The sequence below is a fragment of the Lepisosteus oculatus genome, chromosome 5 (assembly GCF_040954835.1).
Source record: "Lepisosteus oculatus isolate fLepOcu1 chromosome 5, fLepOcu1.hap2, whole genome shotgun sequence".
Taxonomy (NCBI): Eukaryota; Metazoa; Chordata; class Actinopteri; order Semionotiformes; family Lepisosteidae; genus Lepisosteus; species Lepisosteus oculatus.
Genome location: NC_090700.1, coordinates 60760475 through 60772689, shown reverse-complemented (window position 1 = coordinate 60772689; position 12215 = coordinate 60760475). Strand labels below are relative to the sequence as shown.

General features: G+C 43.4%; 1 protein-coding gene across 8 annotated transcripts in view; it reads right to left on the bottom strand.

Moving 5' to 3' along the window:
* furinb (furin (paired basic amino acid cleaving enzyme) b) overlaps window positions 1-12099 on the bottom strand; it is a 107792-nt gene extending 95693 nt beyond the window's left edge. For 2 of the 8 annotated variants that reach the window (XM_015343561.2, XM_069190776.1), the window contains exon 1: window positions 8620-9488. The gene's annotated coding sequence lies outside the window, so the exon portion shown is untranslated. The other 6 variants (XM_069190775.1, XM_015343565.2, XM_015343564.2 and 3 more) reach the window with 6 other exon arrangements.
* Window positions 12100-12215: the final 116 nt, after the last annotated feature.

The following is a 12215-nucleotide window of genomic DNA, read 5'->3' as shown; positions in this document are numbered from 1 at the left end:
TACAGGCATGGAGGCATAATTTTCAACAGCTCAGGATCTCGGTCAAAACAGAAACGCATTCACACAAGAGCCATTCCACTGACTTTGTCAGTAACGTGAACATGCTCCTAAAACTTCAATAAAAAGGAAACGCTCACAAAAAAAAAATGCATCCTTCACCTGAACAAGAAGACTTTTGGCATTTTGTGAGATTCTCCAATTACCTCCAAGAGCTACAGTTAATTTTTCATAGCCTTCTAAGGAGGATATCCTTGTGAAAACAAAAAAGTAAATCCATGTCAAATTATAAATATTCAGTTTCCATAAAATGCAACCACAACCACTGTCACTTCCTGGATATTTCCCTCATGTCAGAAAACTGTGGAGTAACGGAAGTCCCTTCACATACATTATTACTCCCAGCTAACGAATCCTTCCTGCTGGGGTTCCAAGGACTGAGAAACTTAGCTCACTTGTTGAGACTCTGAAAGATTAGGATGAAAAATACATGGTCTTCAACCATGTTCATCTAGACCACAGCCACTTTTCCACGCATTTGCCCATTTTAAAAAAAAGCTGTGCTTTAAGAGTCAAGATAAAACACTCTTGGGAATGTGGACAGTGAAAAGACCTGGACGGCAGAAAAATCACTGGTTTAATATAACAACATTCAGGCCCTTTTTGAAGATGTTCAAAATGAGTACCTCTGCTCATATCCTACCATCATACCGTGGTAGAGAAAGAAGAAACACTACTGCAAAATATATAACTGCAAGAAAATCTCAGTCAAAACGTAGTTCTGTAATAACACAAGTTTCCATTTTAATTGAGTACATTCAAAGCTGTAATTTGCGCCGGTGTGTGATCCAAATTTTAAAGGAAACAAAACCTCAAAAGATGAGCTCCTGATTATGCACAGGAAGTCATTCAAAAACTTAATTTCCTTTCCTGTTGATAAGAAGTAACCTAATTTTAAATGCTGTTCTAAAGGTTCAAATATGGTGTTCAGTTTTGGTTTTCATATCACAAAAAGAGGACATGATATCTTTAGAACAGAAAAGCAACAGCTATGGTTCCTGGTCCAAGTGGATTTTCAGAAATATATAAACTGGATCAAACCAGGCAGCACAAGGACACAAGGTCTCTAATGGATGAAGAACGGGATGTTTCTTTGCATAGAGTAGTGGATATTTAGATCCAACTTCCTGATCAAGTGTGTAAAGCTCAACTAATTCAAGAAAAGCAATTAAAACAATTACAACAGACAAGATGGACTAGGAACCTTCTCTTACTACCAAGGCACCCAGGGTCTGTAACATGCAACATTTCTTAAGGAGGATCCTCAGCTTAACTGTCAACTCGGCAAAGCCTTTCACTGAACTTCACTGGAACTGGATGTTATAAAGAAGCGAAACATCAATAGAGGCTCAGTTGTTTAGAGGTTAAAACGTATAGGGGAGGCCACTCGGCCCATCTAACCCATTTGGTAGCTGAAAATAATCTACTAATTACCAATGAAGCTGGATGGGCCAAAGGGCTTTCTCGTGTTCTTTAATGCTGCTCTTTCAAAAAAACATCCATTATTATAAGGGAAGCCATTCATACCGATGAGGGTCACGGCAAACCAGGCCCATCCTGCAAGCACAGGGTGGGACAGAGCACGTGACTGCTCCTGAACCTATAATTACTCAGACACAGAAAGGACAGACACAGCAAAAGAACAAAGCATAGATTGTTTTGTTTTTTTTTTTAAATACAGTGCTTGTTCCCTTCGAGATCAAACACTGCTGGAATGACTCCTCTTCCTGCAGGGCAGGGATTATGAGAAACCCGAAGGAAAGCAAAGCGATCGGCAGCCCTCTTTCAGTTCGATTTCATCAAAGACCGAAGCACATCAAACTGGATCTGCAAGGAGAGTTCCTCAGGGGAGCCTGCACACAGGAATAAAACTTCCCAGGCAAATATGCTAACTGCACAACCTCAGACTTGGAGCTCATCAAGGTCTGAAACAACCCTGCAGTTAACAGAGGACAGCAGGAAGCTTGTCTGAAGTCCACCACCAGATGGGACATGTTGGCACCTATGGTAAAATGTGCAGATTAAAACTCCCCAAAAAATAAACTGCCATCAACATTAAGGTGGAGAGGACTAGACATGCAGGCGAGTGTACAGAACATGTCATAAAGCAGGCTCTCATTAGAGCACACATTTAAGCCAAAAATAGCAAGCCTGAGTACAGCAGTGAGTCCTGGAGTTAATGGCACAGTCAGAGGGAACAGCTGGCCTAGATCTCTCGCTCCTAAAACCTACGGGGAAAAGAAAAAGGCATTCCTACAAGGCATGCAAAGACACCCCAGAAAATCGCACTTAAATATCCCAAGAATATTTAAAAATCACAAGACATAATTAATTAACTTACAAAATGTGGTGAGCCAACACCAAAGCAAACCAAGTTCATCAATAAACATGCTTCACACCAAATGGATGTTTTTCAGTAAAAAGATGCAAAGACTTAGGTCTGTACATCGCAAGCACTTCTTCACAACAGGTCGCAGAACACAAACCTAGCAGCTGCTGAGTCTGACTAAGACATCTCACTTACAGAGAAAACAGCACTTCATTACACAGCTAATGAAAAAGAAACTATTTTTAATAGCTTGGTCATTTGCACGTGTCATGGGAAGAGGTATTGTGAGCCTCCAATAGAAACAAACAAGCTAAGATCTTGCATCATAAAGTCAGGACAAAAACAGCAACTAGTCTTCAGCTGCTGTAAATTCAATTTATCGTGGTGAATGTTTGCTCAACAGAGGAACAGATTTGACGCTCGAGTGCCAGTATGTTTTTAGGTAACAGTTTAAGAAACACCTGCCTTACAGCGTAAATTGGTTTATTTTTTCCCCCACTTACTTCCTGCAACAGAAGAAGTTCCACTTCAGCAGTGGTAAAAAAAAAAGGTTTTACAAGATACTGCCTATAGGCTCCATTTCCCTCTTAATATTATATCCCACCATACATGAATTTGTGCAGCACGGTACACATGGTATTTCTGCAGATATTTACCACTACTTTCACAGACTATAATGAGTCTTCATCTAGTACTGGATTAGAAGTCAATAAGTCCAGGACTATTGCCGGCATTGGTATATGAAAACCATAACCCTCGTCTAATCAATTAAACATTTAAAAAACATTTCTGCTTTTTTTTAGCCAGACAGTAGAGTGATAGCACTGCTTGAAGTAAATGTATCACAGAGGAAAGAGGACATACACAGCACAGTCTACTCATAATGAGCTTCTTAGGTACTGAATCTACCCAATGTGTTATACTTGCAGCATTTGGACACGAAACACCTAACCACTTAAATCAGTCAATAAGTGCAATCTACCGATAGCTAAAAAAAAAAATTAATGTCGCTAGAGAGCGAAGGAAAGTAATCTAGCACCATAGTAAAATGATGCATGCTGTTCTGTTGGTAAAGCATTAGAACTGTTCTAGGGAGTGCTGATTAATAGATTTGTTTTTGAGCAAGCAAAATACACAAGAAATATTTTTCCCCAATAAGGCCACTGCCAGTAAATAAACTTTTAAATGACTCAGAAGCTATGCAGCCTGCACTTAACCACAACTCACAGATATACAACAGTAAGGCATGCAGTAAGCTACCTTGTACTGCAGGACCCAAGCTGAACCCCAGCAGCAAATTGCAAACAGATCACAAAATGCACAAGCAGCACTTTAGCATTTCAAGGACTTTGTTCTGCCAGTTGTGACAGACCCCACTGCTATCAGTGCAACACCACACCAGACCATACCACTGGTGGAGCCCAGCCTCGTGACTGGCCCGTGGCAAAGAAAGGCCTTTACTGCCACTCCTGCAGCACAGAGAGCACCGACGCAAAATACCTGCTTACCTGCTCCCCCTCCTGCATGTCTGACTAATTAACAACCAGATAACATAAGGGAGAGCTTTTGCAGATAAAAGGCAACTCGGGCCACAGTGCTTAACATTTTGAACACGTCAACCAGTGCTCAGCAAAAGTAAGAATGTTAAATATATGTACAGGAACTACAGACCGACTAGATTTATGTGGCCAGAAATAAGTAACACACAATAACTAAACTTTTAGATTTTAAGCTTAAAAAAAACAACCAGAGAAATGGTGGGATTTCTGAACGATTTTTCCTTGTTACAACAAAAATGTTTAAACTCAAACTCTCCAGGGAGAAAGCAAAACCTCTCTCCTTGACTGGTTGAAGCTGGAGCCAAGACTTTTCAAACCAGTCTATCTGTGATCCAGTCACGCCAAGCAGAAAACCTTCTGCAGCAAAATGATTAAAATTATTTTCATTCCCCAATTAACATTTAGTTCCTAAAACCTCAACTATACATCATATACCTCATTGCAAGACATTTTTTATCTATTTCATCCAATTCAGGCTCAAGGGAGAACAAGAGCCTATCTCAGCAAGCAAGTCAGATAGCGGTACAAATCTTCAGTATTACCACAGATATAGAGAAGGATTTTCATACAGTGTGCGCAATACATAAATGGCAACATTACCTTTGTGTCAAACTAAAAGCTTTAGACTACAAAAGATTGAGTAAGCTATAGCACTCCCTAAACGTATTTTTCTTGTGAAACAGAGCTACACGCCAGGCTTCTGAAATGTGTTTTGAACAAATAGATCTGGTATTCATAATGTGAAAGTTTTACAGCTGCCATCAGTTTTATTCCCCACAAATATGAAATAATTTCAATGCAACAGAGCGGGTTCATCTACTCCCCCCCAGCTCACACACTCCACAACAAACCCTTGCACACTTACAGGTCAGGGTAGCAACATCCCCGGTCAAGCTGGAGAGCACTGCCTGAGTGGTCTACAAAGAAACAAACTCGACTCTGTCAAATAATTCATCGATTCTTTATACAGCGTACAAAATTTGTGGCTCGCTTTGCTCTTTAATTTTTTTTTTTAATCTGGACACAAAGGTCAGATCTCAGCTTTCATTTACACAAGGAACCTGTAAGAGAATATGAAGTGCCGGGGTCGGCTCACCTGTGGGGTCCTGTTCACCAGTCTGGAGAGCAAGGCAGTGAGCAGGCTGAGTGAGGCACAGGGCAGATTGTGATGCACACTTAACCAGCTTGTCTGACTTGTGCATTCCACCCCGCTTCAAACTGTACCCGCCCTCCGTGACCTCATTCTACAGCCCTTCCAGCTACAGAGAGGCTCACACACATTCCGGGCCAGCCACAGAACACACCCGCCAGGGGAGACGGATTGTTAATAATATTTCCATGCATGGAGTCAGCCTTGGAGGAAGGCCATGCAAACTGACAGCAATCAAACTGCATTCAGCACAAATAAAACTACAGAGAATCATAACCAACTTTCCCCCCCCCCCTTTAAAAAACAAACTCCGGCTTAGGCAGCTGGGGAATGTTAAACACAATTATGCAATATATATATATATGTAATGATTTACTGAATTGTTATCAATTCGTTTTTAGAAGCGTTTGTAGGGGGGGGGGTATTACATTCTTGTAATGAGTGTAATTTTTAAATATCAATCACAGTAATTTACATAAGTTGTTCTTGGTTCTAGAAATAATAGAAAACTCTACAATCAAGCCGTTCCCGAACATGAAACAAGTAACATGAAAAGTGAAGATGTGAATATAAATTTGTCCTTGACTGAAACGCCGTTACACACCCTGTAGAGCCGAGGAAAAGCTTTCCCTGTCAATCTAGCATGTCACTCTCCTTAACAAGCAAGACAGTGTGTCCCAACGGGCTTAAGGACACTCACTAGGTGAGCAGCAAGGTTAAGATGCTTTTCAACAGCAGCAATTCATTTACATCTCGTTTCCAATGCAAAATAAAGAAGGGTACACATGGACGTGTATGTAAATTACTGGAAATAATTAAGATCTTAATTTCCATCAGTGCGCAGTACTACCAAGGCGTTCAGTTTGATCACGGAGCCCCTCTGTTCAACGGTAACGCAAGACTACTTGGGTGAGGTCCGACATGCAGAGGCAGGCTGGACGACCCAGGGCGTCTTTTTTAACCGGTTAAAGGCTTGCGCAAGAGGACACCACAGACAATTCCGGTCCAGTGAGAGACGAAGCCCGGAGACAAAAGAATTACGCACTGATTAAGTGTCTTATTAGCACACCGGCTGAGTTGTAGGAGACGTCAGGAGCCAGCCTCTTCGCGCTGACTCACGTCGCTTCCCGCGCCTGGAGCGGCTACAATGCCACACACGGGAAGATCCTCGCACCTCTGCGCGCTACGAGAATAAAAGATGCCGGATCAAGGGATCTCTGCCTAATGCTTGCATCTCTCCCGAGGACTGGCAAGCAAACTTCCCTCATCCCCCCCTAACTCCAACCACGGTGATCAAACCTCCCCCCTCCAAAAAAACCTCGAACGCGTCAATTACTGCTATTAACTCAAAAGATGTTAGAAAGAGGACGTCAAGACAATCTCCCTACCGTGACAAAATAAATCCTAACAACTGTCTGTAAGCAGATCTGTTTTAAAGACGATCACGCCTTGCACTACAGACCTCAGATACTGCGGTTTTGGACTGGATCCTGCAGGCGAGGTGTGTTAAATACCCCCCAACAAAGGGTCATTTTATAGAGACAACATGCGGTGTACAATCACCGCGAAGAGAACCACGGGCTCTGCAATTAGGTAGAAAATGCTAATGCGGTGCCAAAAACTTCGCAGACTTATGTAGGTGATACTGAAAACAACCTGCGAATTTTAAGACCAGGCATCGCAGGTAAATAACCGCGAAAGGCACACAGATTATTTCCATTTCGGGGACAAACTCTTCAGCCTTACACATTGCCGTCCGTTCGGACAGCAGTGCGAACTCAAACATAAAACAAGATCACGATAAGATCTGCCAGTAAAAAAAAAACATAAGCTTTATATCTCCCCATGCCTTGAGTCGCGTCAAGTTCGCCTTTCACGAACTCATTCTCCCAGCCCGAGAGAAAAAGGAGGGGGAAAAAAAGAGAAGCCTAAAACTATCCAGCTGGGGAAAAACCATACATGAAATCGAGAAAACACCCCTTCCTCAGTTCAATTCAGAAACAAGTCGCCTCAAACTAGAGGGGTTCAACCTTTTGCTTCGCAAAGCTTTTGAGTAAGATTCTTTCATTTGTATTTTTGCATTTCCATTAGGCTGCACCAGGCAATTGCTAACTTAAGTTTTAAAATTCAAAGTGAAACTGGGAAAAAGCGTTTTAAATTCTGAGTTCCGGTTTTAAATCTGTATCGCCCAAAACATTTGGTCAGCTCGATGATGTTATCCAAAACAAAACTCGCGTCTCAGAAGGCAAGGCGGTTATAATGTAAGCATAATAAATCTTCATTGAACAAGGGTCAGTTATAAACCTCCGATCCACGCCAAAAGCTAAAACTACAAGAAGGCACAACTGAGCAAATTCAACAGATCCACAAGTCTCTTGCCCCGTGAAGGTCCACAAATTCGGCGTGAGTGATTAAATAGATAATAGATAGTAAATAGATTAGACACAACACACCTCTAGAATTACAACTGCTCCGCGGCGAGTCCGAGAGCCACGATGTTCTCCTGCAAACTATGTAACAACACACTACTATGTAACTACACACTACAACATTAATAACAATAACTAATAAGAAGCTTTACAGGAATAAGTTAATTCACGAATCTCAAAGAGATAAAAAAATAAGAAAGTCCTGGAGAGATTTTTTTAAAGGTTATCATGAGCTGGGTACTTAGCCTGCAAAAGCCTCTTATTAGGTCTGTTCATAAGAGGACCATTGTTTTTTCTTTAAAAAAAATGTAAGCGACATCTTAATATGCAGAACTAGAACTTCGTAAAAGAAAGAACAGTATACCTTTCCAAAGGTACCTCTTGAGTTACTCTTGAGTTACACGTAGTCACTGCGTAAACATTTCACGATTTTGAAAACTTCCGCTTGGATACCGCTCGCTGTCTCGTCTGCTGGCACCACCGAATTGCGAAACACCATCTAATAATACGATGCTCTTCAAAACTGCGGGCTCAGAAGGGATATCCCCGACTGGCGCATGTCTGGATGCCTTCAAAGCTTGCGTGTCTGTTCCCGATTGCACATTTCCGATCAACTAACCTCAGACCTTTCAGAGTCGATAGCGCGCTTATCCAAACCCCGCTTCTGTGCAGAACTACAACGTCACAGTGAAAAGCACGAATCACCGGGAGACAGTAAATGAAAGACATCTGCCAAATCTCTTGAAATTGAACTTGCCTGAATATGTACACTATTGTTCCTTCCTGTGACGACCCGCAGGGCTGTCAGTACCGCGCAATAAACACGGCGCGATTCACCAGGTTGGCACCGACCTGTGAAAGCCTACAACACCGGCCAGTCAAAAAGTTTCGCGTCAGGGGTTTGCAACTGTGCTCTCGGGCACCCGCAGTACCCTCCGTTTTTCCACACTCCAGCTGAGCCCTGGATGCTGCTTGCTCAGGGAAGAACAGTTAGGGTGTTTTCCAGATCTCACGGGCCAACCCCTCCGCCCCAAGACCAGAGTCGCAGACCCGGCGTGAAGCCACGGACACCGGGCGTCCCAGTGCCCTACTCACCCCCAGGACTTGCCCCCGCAGGGATCTCCACTTGCTCCCGCGTCGCGTGTTTGAGCTTTCCCGGTTACCCCTTGGTTATCTCTCCGTCCGTGGCACTACCCTTAAGGGACTCCCTGTCCGGTCCTCCCCTCCGCCCGAACCGGAATACTACTCCGTCTTCAGGTCCGGCTCTGCTGCTCTCCAAGCACACCTATCGCTCGCTTTGCCCGTCTTCCTAACCCAGGGCTTCTTTTTTTAAAAAACAAAAACAAAATTGCGCTTGGCCCCCCCAACCCCCTCACCCTAAGATCGCTCCCGGTCAGATCTCCCGGGGCGAAAGCGCTTGGGACTGCGGTCGGGCTCGGCGCCTCGGATTAAGCCGCTGCTCTCCGCCTCACAGCCGGCTGCAGCTGCGGCGTCATGTTTCAGCTGCAGCCCGGCTTGCGGCTCTCCACTGGCGGCGACCTCCCAACACAAACAGCCAGTCCCTGAAGCCGGGAAGGAGGCGATGGACGCGACATGCAACCCGACGCACGGCTCCGGGAGCTCCGGTTTCTTGGCCCCTTACCGGGACCGATACACATTACGTAGCGGCACTCCACATGCACCTCCCGGGTCTCCTAAAATAGCGAAACTTTCTCGTGCCTTGCCCCCCTGATAAGTCTCTTTTTAGCTCCTCCTCGTCTGCATCTTACAACGCGTAAAATTGCCTCTCCTCGAAAGCGCCGGTCACATTTTAAACATCTATCCTACTTTACGTGTTCAAGGAATTTCTTATGCCACAGGTAAAAAAAAAAAAACAAAAAAGGCAAAACGGGAAAAAAAACTCTACCCCCCCTGCCCCCCTTTCCGCGCAAGACACGACCTGGGCGACAAGCGGCCCACAAACCTCAGGAAACACGTCACAGCGAGGGAGAACACGGGCGTGGAACAAAACAAGCTCGGGCACGCCTTCTTCCCAGCCACGGGCCTCCTCGCCTTGGTGTCTGAGGATCTAGTGCCACCTAAGGGGCTGCGGCAGAACTGCAGCCCGCTCCTGCTTTCTCACTTCCCAGATCGATCGGGGGGGCTTGTCGGCGCGGCCTGCTCCTTCTGTGCTGCCGGAGAGGCTGAGCCGATCGATTATCTCGTCCATGCGTGAAGGGGGCTCGGGGAATCGGCTTTAACTACATAGCTGCAGGGCAGTTGGCTCTAGAATATTTTCACAACAGGGTTGTTGATACTGGACGAATTGCCGATCTCAGTCAGAAATGTGGAATTTACAACTTACTCCAAATGCATCACGCTCTGAAGCAGTTTGAGACCTCACATTTTTGTACTCTCTCTCCTCATCTGTTTGCTGTTCAAGACTAAAAAGGTTTAGTTCCTCTAATCTGATACTGCTTTAAAGCCAGTAAATTAAACTCATTGCTTCTTCTTTGAACTGATTCCACAGAAACGATATCCTCCTTGCAATGGGGCAACCAAAACTGTACTGTATGTAGTATTCTAAAATGTAGTCATACTGCCATTGTCTAATTTGAACAACTTTTCTAAAGTTGACCTCAAAACCAAGCCCAACACTTTATTGGAGCTTTTTCTCTTGCTTTCACAGGCTGTCTGGATGTGGACACGGAGGTGTCAGCGTAAATGCCGAAACTGTTTTCATTAAAGTCGCTTATACAAATGAGAGCAGGCCTTTTTTCGCCATGTTCATTTAAGTTTGTTGTACATCATGTAACTAGTACTGGTACATCATGCTGGTCAGTGCGATACAACCCCTCTAGAAGAGCCAGTTGAACCTCAGCATACAAGGAAGGAGGAGCACACAGAGAAAACCCCCACAAATACAGGGAGAACATGCAAACTCCAGTCCAGGGCTTCAGAGCTTCAATGCCGGAGAACTTAGTACCCTGTAGTTGCTTTTACCTGGAGGTAATATTTTGCAGTGGTCTACATTAGGTTTGACTTCTCTACAGGTTCCAACTGAATGACCTCATCATTGGCTTAATTGAACTAATTTATCAGTTTCGCACAGCACTAAGGGGGGTGCTTTAAAGAGAAATAGGAAATCAGAAGACACACCTCCCTGTCCTATGGTGTAAATGTAATGTGGCATTCAATGTCATGACCAAATCTGCTGGAAGGCAGGCCTGAGTTTTGCATCAATCATCTTTATTCTGCCTTTTTTCAGCGATATGGAAATGACGCTATCAATCTTCCTGCTCTCGCTTTTCTCTGCCCTGCTCCCCGGTAACCGTTACAAGAACATTAAGGCATGTACCTCCAGATTGAGAGAGTTTCTTCCCGCAAACGGTCAGATTATTGAATTCTGCGTCTACTACCGTCTCAGACTGATGTTTTTTTTTCACATTACTCGTTGAAGAAAAAAAATGAGTTTCAAGTTGAGTGTTATTATTTGTTGTTAATTTGTCTCTAAGTTGATATTTCCTTGATATCTTTGTATGGAGCATACATGCAAATAAGCAATTAATCGCACTTGAGCGTGTGACAAGTAAACTGAGCTCTGACCTTTTGTGCAGACAGCACTTTAATTGCAATATCGATCCTTGTAGATCAGACACGAAGGATCTGGCTGTAGTAAAACTCTGGAACTGAACATATTGGAGAGAGCCGAAAGTTGCGTATCCCAGCCGTAACGGGACACGAAATCCTGTAGTCACTGCTTCTGCACAATTCGTGCAGACACATATTCATCCGGCTTACAGGATTTCATTATAGACTAGTCAATTATTGAAAAGTACTGCATTAGCTGTGTGCACGGCCATCTTGTTTATTTTGCTTCCGAGCACGAAAACCTCAGTACGGTCTTGCATGTTTATTCCAGAGAAGGATTCCTTAAAGTTCACCTCTTCTTGTTAACTCCTACTTCTACGGTGTTACGTATGCACCGATAACAAATACCTTCTTACTCAAATTAGAATCACTAAAAGGGAAAGTAATAGTTTCACCGCTCCGATAAAGCTTACATTTTGGACTACCGTAAATTACAAGTGAAAGATTATTCACTGTAATATATTATAGAACAGTTTACACAGATACGACACCTGAAGAAGGCTCCACGGCCGAAACGTTGTGTTTTTTCTCTCTTCTTTTTTTCAGCATGGAATATACCTATTACTTGTTACGATAGTATAACAACCTACTTCTTTTAACAACTCTAGGTATATACGACGTTCCTACTGTATATACCTTCATGAACACAGTACTTTAAAAGTGAAGTGCAACAATGTTTCATGATTTAAGCAGCTGGTTGAGCCGAGCACCTTAAAACGAATCGTATTACCTTCTCAGGAAATATATTTGAACCCAGTGCCATTTAAAAAAGTAATGACGTAAATAGCTCAGCATTACACATGAATTTAAAATGCTTGACAAAACAGGCATGTTTAAACGACATACTTGCCTTTACAGTGTTGGTGTCACAGTGTCCATGTTTTCAAAATAAAAAGAAAATTCGCAGGAAACGAAAAAGTAATGACCAGCGAAACGACGTCTCAAAGTAGAACGGGAATTACCGTTCCAGATAAAGATTTAATTCCACCTGAGGCAATCGTGGGTTGAACACTAATCACATTCAGGTGGGTATAGATCAAAGTGCACATACATTCACACAG